Source organism: Haliaeetus albicilla, chromosome 20 (assembly GCF_947461875.1).
Source record: "Haliaeetus albicilla chromosome 20, bHalAlb1.1, whole genome shotgun sequence".
Lineage (NCBI taxonomy): Eukaryota > Metazoa > Chordata > Aves > Accipitriformes > Accipitridae > Haliaeetus > Haliaeetus albicilla.
The window spans coordinates 6,952,250-6,963,413 of NC_091502.1; the positions used below are offsets into that span (position 1 = coordinate 6,952,250).

Below are 11,164 nucleotides of genomic sequence, written 5' to 3' on the forward strand. Positions count from 1 at the left end.
TTCATCCCTGGTTTTGCTACTTACAAACAACGTTCCAAATCCATGCTGGTAGAATTATGTAAAATAGTTTATCATCCATGTTCTTCAACATATCCAGACTCTCATTAGTTATAAATTATAGTAAAATATCAGAACAAAGGTACAATGTGATGACATTTTTCCTACACTTAAAGCTTTTTAGAGGATCAGAACCTGTGATTCACACAAGAACTCCTAATCCCATTGAACCGATGAGACAAACAATGAACAAATCTGTGCTTCAACATCAAAACTGTGGTAAAAAAAAATTCTCCTTCTGTTTAATACATCTCACTCATCTCAACTTCTAGGAGACACTAGTTCGCTAGATGAAACTTCAGCATAGAGCTGCATTTGTACATATTTGTACGTAGATATGTGAATAAGTAATACAATAAAATGAGAATGACAATATTCTATGCATATTTCATTTATACCAAAGTATACCAATAGTTATTTTTCAAAGTGATTTTTTAAGAATCGTAAATTATAAAGCATTTGGCTGGCTAATACAGTAACTATTGCAATGATGCAATGCCAATGTGTTACATTTGTCCAGCCACCCTTTAGCAGTTTTGGATAGTATACAATGTCTTCAAAAGCACAGACGTGAGTTACTTTCATTCTCAGCATTCTCTTTTATTAGGATTGCAACTGCAAGTTGTGAAAACTGAGAAAAAGTAACTTGTTGCCTCCTTAACTGACAATTTAAGCCTCTTATTACTGAACTAATAAAGAAGTTTACTTCTATTTCTAAAAAAAAAAAACCAACAACAAAAGCCACCACCCTTTGCTTATGTGGTAAAAAGCTTCTAGTTAATATACCTAACTTGTTTTACATGTGATGGTGAAGGTGTGCTTGAAAGAGATTATGCAGTAGTTAACAAACCTACCTACAGATCGAATCCATTTGCCACTCTTGCTCATATTAAACACTGCTGGACCCCTTTGTTAATTCGATAAAAGCATTCATTTAAAGTAGTTGTAAGTATAAAGGTGGTAAATGGGTATTAAGTATCAAGATTTTTTATGAGTATCAGGTAAAGCTTTCAGCCCAAAGCCAGAGTAATGGAGACAAACATCAGGAAAGGAAGTCTAACAATCAAAGGCTTTTCAACAGAACCATAATTGTGGCTTTCCAACCTCTTACCAGCCCAGAGAAAAAGTTACTAGCTCCTGTTCCCTCGACTCCAGCTCCAAAACTGTTTGAAGCCAACAGCAACTTATTTATGCAGTAGACAGCAGAAGAGCCTGTGAACAAGAAAACCCGGCTTTCAAGGGCTTTTTGTTCGCTGCACTCCGGAGCGTGGAGGAGTACTTTAGGGCTGTCGAGATCTGCGAAACCCAGCATCAGCTGCGACTCTCTTTTACTGCGCGGTGCCCTTCATACCCACTGCGGGACGCCTCGGGGCGGAGGGGCCGCTTAGAGAGCGGCAGAGCTGGAGCCATCTCGGAGAGGAAGGGATCCAGCGGAGCTCTCCCCCCCTCCTCCCCCGCAGCCTCCGCTCTCCGCGGAGGGTCGTTCCCATCATCTCCCCCCCCCCGCCCTCTCTCCGCACCCAGCAGGGCCCTACGCGCAACGGGAAGGCAGAGCGGGCCGGTGCCAGGCATGCACCGGGGCTGCGGGCGCCCGGCACTCGGGGGTCAGCCCCCAGCCAGGCCGGTACCCCGGGGGGTGGCGGGGGGAAACTTGCGCGGAGCCCCGGGGAGCGGCGGGCTCCCCCGCTTCCCCCCCGGCCGCCCCGCTCCGCGCACCTTCGCCTCAGAGCCTCCCTCCAGCCCGCCGAAGGGGGCGAGGGGGGCACCGCTCTGTGGGAGGACGAGAGCCAGGACACGCTCCCGGGCTGAGGGGACTGGGCCCGCCCGCGTCTCCCACGCACCCACCTGCCACGCCGCGGCCTCGCTGGCCGCCCCGGCGGGGAGCCGGGGAGCCGGGGAGCCAGCCAGCCAGCCAGCCGGCCGGCCGGCCACTCGCCCGCCACCGAGGAGCGGTCGCCCGGCGCCCGCTCCCTCCTTCGCCTCCTCTCGCTCCGGCTCGCCCCGTCACCCCGGCAACGCCGCGCCGCTCCCCTCCCTCCTTCGCCGGAGGGGGGGGGCGGGCTCAGGTGACCGGAGGCAGCCAATCAGCAACCCTCCCGGCCCACGTGCCGGGGAGGTGCGCGCCCGCGGAGGCAGCGGAGGCAGCGGCGGCGGCGGGAGGGAGGGGCCGCGCGGCCGAGGCGGCTCGCGGCAGCGTCGCGCGGGCCCCGCGGCGGGGAGCGGCCGTTATCGCCCGTTATCGCCCGCCGCCTGAGGGGGAGGGAGGGGCCCTGCTCCCGCCTCGCCTTCTGTGAGGGGGGCCTGCCCGCCTCCCGCTTGGGGCTCCGCACTCGGGTCCCGTTTATCCTGCCAGGCTGTCTCCAGAGGCAGCCTGGGCTTCGGGGGGCCGTAGCCTTGGCGTTGCCGATCTCCCTCCGTCGGAGCCCTGGCGTAGGAGTGCTCGCGGCTGCCTAGCGCCGGGTCGTCAAAGGGACTGGGCAAAACCCTTTGCCACCATCGGGAAGGTGAGTGCAGAAGGAGTCCTTGTAACTCACCAAAGTCCTTTCTGCCTGTCCCACCCACAGAGCTTGATGGGGGCCCTCTGACAATGCGCTGCAAAATTCTCTCCTTTCCAAAGTACTCCCGTAGCTTTATTTTCCTGCTGCCTCTGAACCTGAAATATTTTTCCATTCTGGAGGTAACAAGTTACCTACCCACCTACAAGCATAGTATTAATACCAGATGGGAGCTCAGAAATCCAGCCCTTCACAGAGAATAAAGTATTCACGGTCTCTAGAATGGGTGTACTTTACTGCTACTTACTGTGACATAAATCAGGAGCTTTCCTGAAGTTAGTGATGCTCCAACATTGGTGAAACCAATCTTGGAGACCTTGGTGAAAAAACTGCTACTGCAGGGATTTCAGGTCATTAGTTTTACTTCTAATAAAAAGGTTGATGATACCACTACAGTCTACACAATTGTATGGATACACCGGGAACTGACTTAAGTTGTGAAGAGAGTGAACCAATGGATATACTTGGCAGTAAAGCATTTTCAAATAAACAGAATTTTTGGGAGCTTCTCACAGAGATAAAATTTTGGAGTTCGCCAAGCATGCGGACTTTTATAAAAACAAGTAGCACTTATTGAAATACAGCAAGATGTCTGCAAAGAGATACATGGTTACTGCAAAATTAGTTGTTTTCAATTAAAAAAAAAAAACACTAACTCAGAGTTTACAGGGGTTTTCATATAATTATCTTAAAAAGCCCCTTCAAAGAAGAGTTTTGCTTCAGGACCCTTGCCAGAAGGAGCTCTGCAAGAGGCTGGAATTTCAGTGAGGAATGGCATGCTACGGTGCAACGGCGGTGCATCTGTTGTGAATGGCAGCTGCTGCACAGCACTAAGCATGCTACATCCTCTCGCTATTTACAGACAACTGTTTCATATGTTATCTGTTTTCTGTAGACACCAGTGAAATGTATTCTGTGAGTTTTTCTTAGTAGAGTCATCATGTGTGTTTCAGATACTTGTTTTGAAGTAGTAAGTTAGACAAGTGTATTAAAACATCCCAGAGTTCTTAGAGTGTTCACTAAACCCTGAGGGCTACTGTATAAAGAAACGTTAAGACTTTCTCATCAGACAGGCAGTTACTATGCCAATGAAGTAAGAGCAACATGTAGTATGTAACACTGAAACTTCAATGTTTAAGTCCATGTTGTAGCACATAAAATATTTCCTCTAAATGTAAAATGGATGAGTTAATTCCATTCATCATTGAAAGATGTTGCAAATTGCAGGGTTACTTTTGTTTTAAATCATGATGCTTCTTCTAAGGAAATGGAAGAAGTGAACTGTAGAGTAGAGAAAGCAGAAAAGAAATATTTGGAAAGTAGTTTCAGCTGACCCCTTTGATAAGACTAAGTTGCGTGACATATCTGATGTGGAAGCAGAAATTGTACAGCAATAGGAAGTTGTTATCTCCATATCTCAAATGCTAACACAGTTCTCCCAGTCGACTGTGAGATAGATCTACTCTTGTTATGACAGCTGTTGGAAACTGATGTCAGTATAACTGTGCAATGTCTTTTGATAGTCTTAACTATTACAAACCTTAAAATATGTTTATGATGTTATCTAAGACACACTGTTTGGAAATGGCTCTATTTATAATCAGAAATTGCTCAAGCTATTTTAATAAGTAAATTATATACTTGTGAGTTTCCTAGTCAGATTTGCTTGAAAAAGCATTGTGAACTTTTTCTTCCTGAAGACTTAAGCCTGAGGATTAATTAATGTTTATACAGCACTTTGTAAAAGCAAAGTCACAAGTGCCAAGAATTATTGTTGTTTAATCTTTAAAAGTCAGATCAATGAAAGACTAAACTGTCAGAGAACTGCTATTTAAAATAACAAAAAATGCTGAAAATCCTCTCCCCCCTATACTTAAATATGTCCAACTGTGCTTTCATTTCAGTCTCACTTACATACAGACAAGCAAAGATATTTTTCAGTTTAAATGGGTTAACGCCCATCTGTGTTTAAATATGTGGGAAGATTACCTAAAATCCTAGGGACTTTTTACAAAATGAAAAAAATCTTTGTTTCTGAAATGCATTTCTAGGGCCTAAATATTGCAAATATTTATATATGTAAGTCCTACTCATCAGTGTAATCTATCTGATTAACCAGTGTTACTTCTGTGCAAAACTTTACCCATTTGTGTGATGGGTCAGATCCTTACAGAGATAGTTTAATTGTATTAGACTCATATAGCTATTTTGACTTCTAAGGAAAAAGAATCCTTACATTATTTTTTTAAAATTTGCTTCTCTTTCTACGTTACAGCAAACAGAGGTATGGTTTAGAACCATTTTTCCTCAGAAAATAAGTATACATGTTAGAAGACTAGCAACAAGCAAGAGAAGATTGGAAAGGTAGAGAAGCTTATCAGTGAAATATAGAATTAATAAATAAAACCATCTTTTCAAGGTTACAGAAACATGTTATAGTACATCATTTTCATTTAAGGAAAAATACTAAATTTTGCTTTGGCTATGCCTTAAAAAATATTCTTCCTTGACAGCTACACACATATTATTCATGCAGTGCTAATTACTTTCGTTACAATGTAATTGACTTGTTAAGTCAGAATATGAATTAATTGGTGGTATAGACAACTAAATGATACCAAGTCAGGCCTAGTTAATCTGTGTCTGGCATATTATCTCTTGATATTCAGTAAATTTAAAATTTATATATACAAATATACTTTTAATTAGAAGACACAAAGTTTGCAGACTGACTAATGAAAGCTGACTACGTTTATCTGGAAGTGTTAATAACTTAATCTTATTCAGATGGAAGCAGACTGTTAAAATTTGGGTTTGCATGTTACTATGGTACATACTGAAATATGAACATCTTGAAGGTCCTATGGACTGATAAACCTCTTAAAGAATACTTTTCAAACAATGTTTAACAGCTATCAGTTATGCTGACTTTTAGTTGCAGTTTGTTGATAAACAGATGTACTTAAGATTTATATACACTTAAATTTATATTTAGGAATTTACATCTAAAGTCAGTATTTCAGAAGAACTCACTATCCACCATTAAGACTAGATTTTCAAAGAGCTCAGTGTCTGGAATGTTGAACTTCTTTGCAAGTCTGGCCCCAATTATGGGTTCTAAGTTCTTCTGAAAATCTAAATTATATTTAAATACCTACAGAAGAAGCTTGAGTCTTATTTTAACAGACTGGCTCCAGCTGCAGACACGGAACACTCATGGATTTGGCCCAAACTCATCCAAAAATCTGGCCCTTCAAAACTGCAAATGTATAGTGAATAATCCTAAATCTTTTCATGATTGTTCCTTTATAATGAATGTCTGGAGTAGGTGTCTTAAATTTTCTTGAACACAGTATATGTTCATAAATGTGAATTTGAGGAACACAATACAAAATACTGTCAATGGAAATTGCTTCACTGAAATAGAAGTGTAACTTCCATGAAGTTCAGCAAAACCAGGTGTTTGCTTTAGATAAGATTTCTTTAATATCTTCATTAAAATGCCTTAAAGGAAACTTATACCATCAGGTTAAAATGTTACTTTGATTATCAAGATTTCTTTTCATATGGTATAGTTGAACTATCATCTCTTCAATCTTGAAATAGCACCAGTTCCCTTTTGTATATGAGGTTGTTAAGTTTATAAATTTAGTTCTAATAACTTGTGGAAGAGGAGACTTTTTTCATCTCAAGTATGGAACTATTAGGATTAAAAGTGTTGCTTGAAGAAGTCACAGTTTAATAAATGCACTGAGAGGAAATAAAGAATACATAGTGTGTAGGAAATATGGTTGGTCTTTTCTTAGAAAATAAATACTTCCCTAAGTCATGTAATACTTGTATTCAAATATAACTTTACAAAACTATAGACAGTAGGAACAAGCAGTGCACACCAAAATCTTATATACCCCCAAAATACTGAAAAACTTTTGATTTTGCTTTACTTTTCAATTGTCCATATATTTTAGATAGTCTATTCTCAATATAATTCTGCCTGACTTGCAAATAAAATGCTGCATAAATTATATATAATCTTTCAAACATTGAACACACAATGATGTGTGTAGTATTACTGTTTATGTGAACTTTATAATTCCTTAAAATCTTGCAACACAAAACTGCAAAAAAAATACAAAATCCAGTACCTGTTATCTGATGAAGTTTTCCAGTGCCCAGGCTTTCTGCAGCTTAATTTCACACTGCCAGAGCTTCTGTATTAAATGCCTTTACCGCCTTAAAAAAAAAAAAAAAAAAAAAAAAAAAAAAGTATGTCAGCACAAGCCCAGACGAAACTCCAAATCCGGGAAAATAAAATTAACCATGCAGATCAAAGGCAGACGAGCACTGAGACCAAATGCCTGTAATCTGATCAGTGATCAGTTGCCATACATCAAAGGCAGTGCTTTGGAGAGGAAAAAGAGCTCCTTTTCCAGCAGGTAGTTGCAGTCTTAAATTCTGCCTTTCAGTACTCTAGTTCTTTTGTTAAAAATCGATCACTGGCTCCCCCCCGCCCCCCCTTTCCTTTCTTTTGCTGGGAGAATGCACACGATTCTGAAATGCTTGAGTTGAGTGGCTGGATCTGTAGCTTTTGAGTTCCCAAGCTGTGTTGTGGATTGTGTGTTGGAAGCTTTCCCCAGTGCCAGCGGGTTCCGCTTTATCCCTTTCATCTCTCTGAGCTGCAGATCCCATGACATCATTCAATGCTGTGGGACTGGTTAGAGAGCTATAATACAGCCTGTGGGGGAATACAGCTAAAGAGCAACAAGAGTTTGCATGATTTCTAATCAGGTTAGTCCATTGTAACAATCCCAAGGCTTACTTCAAAGTTTTCATTACACGAAAGTTTCCTCCCAAGAAGGGAGAATAGGGTAGCTGTAAGGTTTTGTTAAAAAGATGCTTTATAATTTTGTCTGCAATAGGAAGTTACAATTTTCCATAAAGTTTTGGAAGTTGGACATGCAGGTCAGTTTGCTAGGCAGCTGTAATACATGACAGAAGACTACTTTTGCTTGTCTCTTTATTCAGGTTTGGAGAGGAGGAAATGGTGTATTTTGTGCACTGGAATTGGTTTTTGCGCTGGCAAAACCAAGCACAATAGAGCGTGCTCTTAGTCCCTGCTTCACGTCCTCCCTGCTACTTACTGTGTGGCCTTTTGCAAATCATTTTATTTGAGCCTGATTCATCTGTGGCTCATGATTCCTCTACGTAAATGAGCTGTAAAGCTGCCATAAGTAACTCACAGAAGCTTTTAGTGCAAAGGCATTTTTTAGCTCGGGTAGATTTGAAGTGGTTAACGTTGGCACTGTTAGCAGAGCAAGGCTTTTGGGGGGGTAAAAGTATGTTGACAGACATTCTCCGTACTGCTGCAGTTCATAGACCCAAGCATTGCTGGAGGGTCCTGTGCAGCCCTGGAAAGCAGGGGAATTCTCAAGGCTGCGGTGACTTGCCCTGTTTCGGTGCAGAGGAAATGCAGAAGAAACGTACAACCGAATTCCACTTTCTGTGATCTGAGGCAGGGTTAGCTTTTGGCACAGAGATTAATTCAGCCCTCTGCACTTCAGCTGTTAATAAAACATACAGATATCAAGCAGGATGGCTTTTAGGATGATCAGCCATATTGAAGATGCCACTGAATTTCTCATAAACGTATATGCCATACTTTGGGTATACCACATGTGCAGATGAAAGCGATACAAGCCCGTCAACTGGTAGACTCCTGCAAATATTTGCTCGCTGAGTAACCGAGAATTCATTTAAAAGGCAGAAGTAAGACGAGGAAATATCCTAGTCGCGGCTGCCATGAGCATTAAAACCCAAAGCAAACAATCAGCAGATAATGGGTACTGGACAGTCGAGTGGGAGAGCCCTAGCCTAAGCGTCTTGCCGAGGTTCCTGCCTCTGCGCCCCTTTTGCGGGCTGCAGCCTTCTCCCGCTGCCCGCTGCCCCCCCGCCAGCCGCAGGGCGTCTTTCTCCCACTCCTGCAGGCCTTTCGCAGCCGGGGACCTGCCTGTCCCCCCCCGCAGAGTCAGAACTGCTGCCCGCTGCCCTCAGCGCTCCCCCCGCCCGCCTGGGCCCCTCGGCCTCGGGGTGCTCAGGAGAGAGCGAGCTGCTCCTCCTGCGGTCGATAGATTAGGGAGCCTTCTGCTGGTGGGATGATGTACTGTGGACAGCACCAGGCCAGTGCTTCGTAGGGGTGGTAATTAACATTTCCAGAAAGCTTTGAGATCCTTATAAGGGGTGCTAGAGAGTGTAATTTTGTTGCTAGTTGGACATAGTTTAAATATTGTTTTGGATCATCTATCCAGGCAGGCCTTTGGGGGATGTTCTTGTTATTGAGATGGAGGAGAGGTGTTGCAGGTACAAAGGAGTATCACTCAGGTAATGAATCCGACTTTCAGGAATACACTGCTGGAAAAGTATGTAAACAAACCATAAATTTCTCTCTTTCTCTAATTTCCACTTCCATCTATTACAAACAAAAGAAAATTATCCAGGCTGCTTACTTCTATTTTAACATTAATTTGCGCTCTTCTGACATACAACTTCCCCCTACTCCCTGGAAGATTTTTTGATAACAGTCCATTTGTTGCTTTCATGGTAAAACTGGAAATGCTTATGTTGAAATAAAATTTACGGGTGAGCTGTACAGAACTGAAATAGCCCTTTACTGTTCATTTCAAAGGTGCTTTTCTTTACAACAATATTGTTCACAGAAAGCACCTTTTAGTTCTCTGGATTGTAAGCAAAAGCATGTCCTGACGGTCTATTAGAGGTCTTTGATCTTTCTTTTGTACATATGAAAAAGAGAAGTAAGGTTAATTATTACCAATTTAACCTTCTAAAGCTTAAGCATTGCATTTTGCATTTATGACACTGTTTTCCACTGTGGAGCCTGGCAGCCTGAACAATCTGTTATTTCCTATTCTATGGCTTCCTCAAATTTTGATCAGATGTGTCTAATAATAACAACAGTTGTCTATACCATTCAATATTTTTTCCAAAGGTTGATAATAATTTTTTCTCCTTACATAAAATGAAGATAATACGTATATATTGTGATTTGTGTAAGGCACAGAACAGACTAGTACCAGAGCCAGAAACAGAACCTATGTAACATGACACTTCACTTACACCTCTAATCATCAGCTCATGCTTCCTCTTGTAGTCAACAACCCAGCAAAGCATTCAAGCACAAATGGTCTGATTAAAATCCATTGGACTACTCACTAGACGTTTGATTCTAATCACTGAAATTACTGGGGTAGAATCTGACCTGAAATTACTGAAATTGGGTATCTGGCTTGTACTCACTGTTTAGGTATCTAAAAAGCTCTTCTCGAAGAAGTGCTTGTGATTCCTGTGTGAAACCAGCGAGAGAGGTGTCTCAGAAGTCCTGCAGAGGGAGATGCTGTCTTCCTGATTCATTGCTTAAACTTTTCTAAACTTAGACAGAATCTTCCTTCAGAAACATTGAGTGGGTTTACCATTCTCTTTTTACTATGTGAGGACCTCAAGCTCTTAAGGAGGTTGCTTCATTTTTCTCCGAAAGGTTAGGCAATAATTAGACAAGGCTCTTAAATTAGGCAGGTTAGATCCCATTTTAGGAATTTTTAGGGAAACAGAACAAAGCCCAGGGCTGCTACATTGGAACAAAGCCATAAAAGATAGTCAGCTGATAGAAATGAGAACTTTCTGGAGATGTTTCTTAAATATAACTAAATCTTAAGAAAAATTCTTTGTGGAAGAAACAATCAAACCTATCAAAAAATTGACAGTGGTTATACAAACCCCTGCCCCATGCTTAACAAGGATCTTCCAGTATTCATGCTGTGCCTAACATACTTCTATCACATACATCAAATGATTTACTGTGTTGCTTTATATACATGCTATCTGCACCACTTCACTGTATGTCTTCTTTCACCTTTCCTCTACTTCAGTCCTTAGGAGCTCCAACAGATGTTCAGGGAAGAGGTCAGGAATCATCACAGGAAAGGCAGTGCCAGCAGTATAGCCCGCTCACTGGCCATGCAACCATTGTCTGTGCTAACCACAGCCTAAGAGTATCCAGATACTGGATATCCTATTACAAATGTCACACCAGCAGCATCAGTGCAGTTGCAAGCTTTTATCATGCAGATCTACTGGGGCAGCTGTTTCCTGGTGATCAGCGATAGGCTGCTGATTTATAGAGGTGGAAGACTCTTTTCAGAGCTTTTTGTGGCAGGTCAGCACTGGCTCTGAAGCAGTAGTTGTCAATCTAGGCCCCAGCTGTAGTCAGAAGTGCTGATCATCACCCTCCTAAAGTGTTAGGGGGATACTGTTCCATGAGGCTAGTCAGTCCTGTGGTCAGGTGAGATGCTTTAGAATATCCAAATCCACCCTACTGCATGATCTACGTTGCCATCCCAATAAAAGCTTACACCCCTTTTCTGCTTTATCATATGGGTGTTTTAAGTCCATGTATTGCTGATACCTACTCCCACTCTCTGCTACAGTGCTTGCAGTCCCCTTGATAGTCCTAAGGTTCATAAGAACTTCAACTGCAGCAC

General features: G+C 42.3%; 1 protein-coding gene across 2 annotated transcripts in view; it reads right to left on the reverse strand.

Annotated features, from left to right (window-relative positions):
* The window catches only part of TNFRSF19 (TNF receptor superfamily member 19), a 62,388-nt gene extending 55,125 nt beyond the window's left edge, over positions 1-7,263 (reverse strand). The window contains exon 1 of one of the 2 annotated variants that reach the window (XM_069808143.1): positions 6,758-7,263. The gene's annotated coding sequence lies outside the window, so the exon portion shown is untranslated. Of the gene's footprint in view, positions 1-1,902; positions 2,080-6,757 lie in introns of those variants that run through there. The other variant, XM_069808144.1, reaches the window with a different exon arrangement.
* Between the last annotated feature and the right edge of the window lie 3,901 nt (positions 7,264-11,164).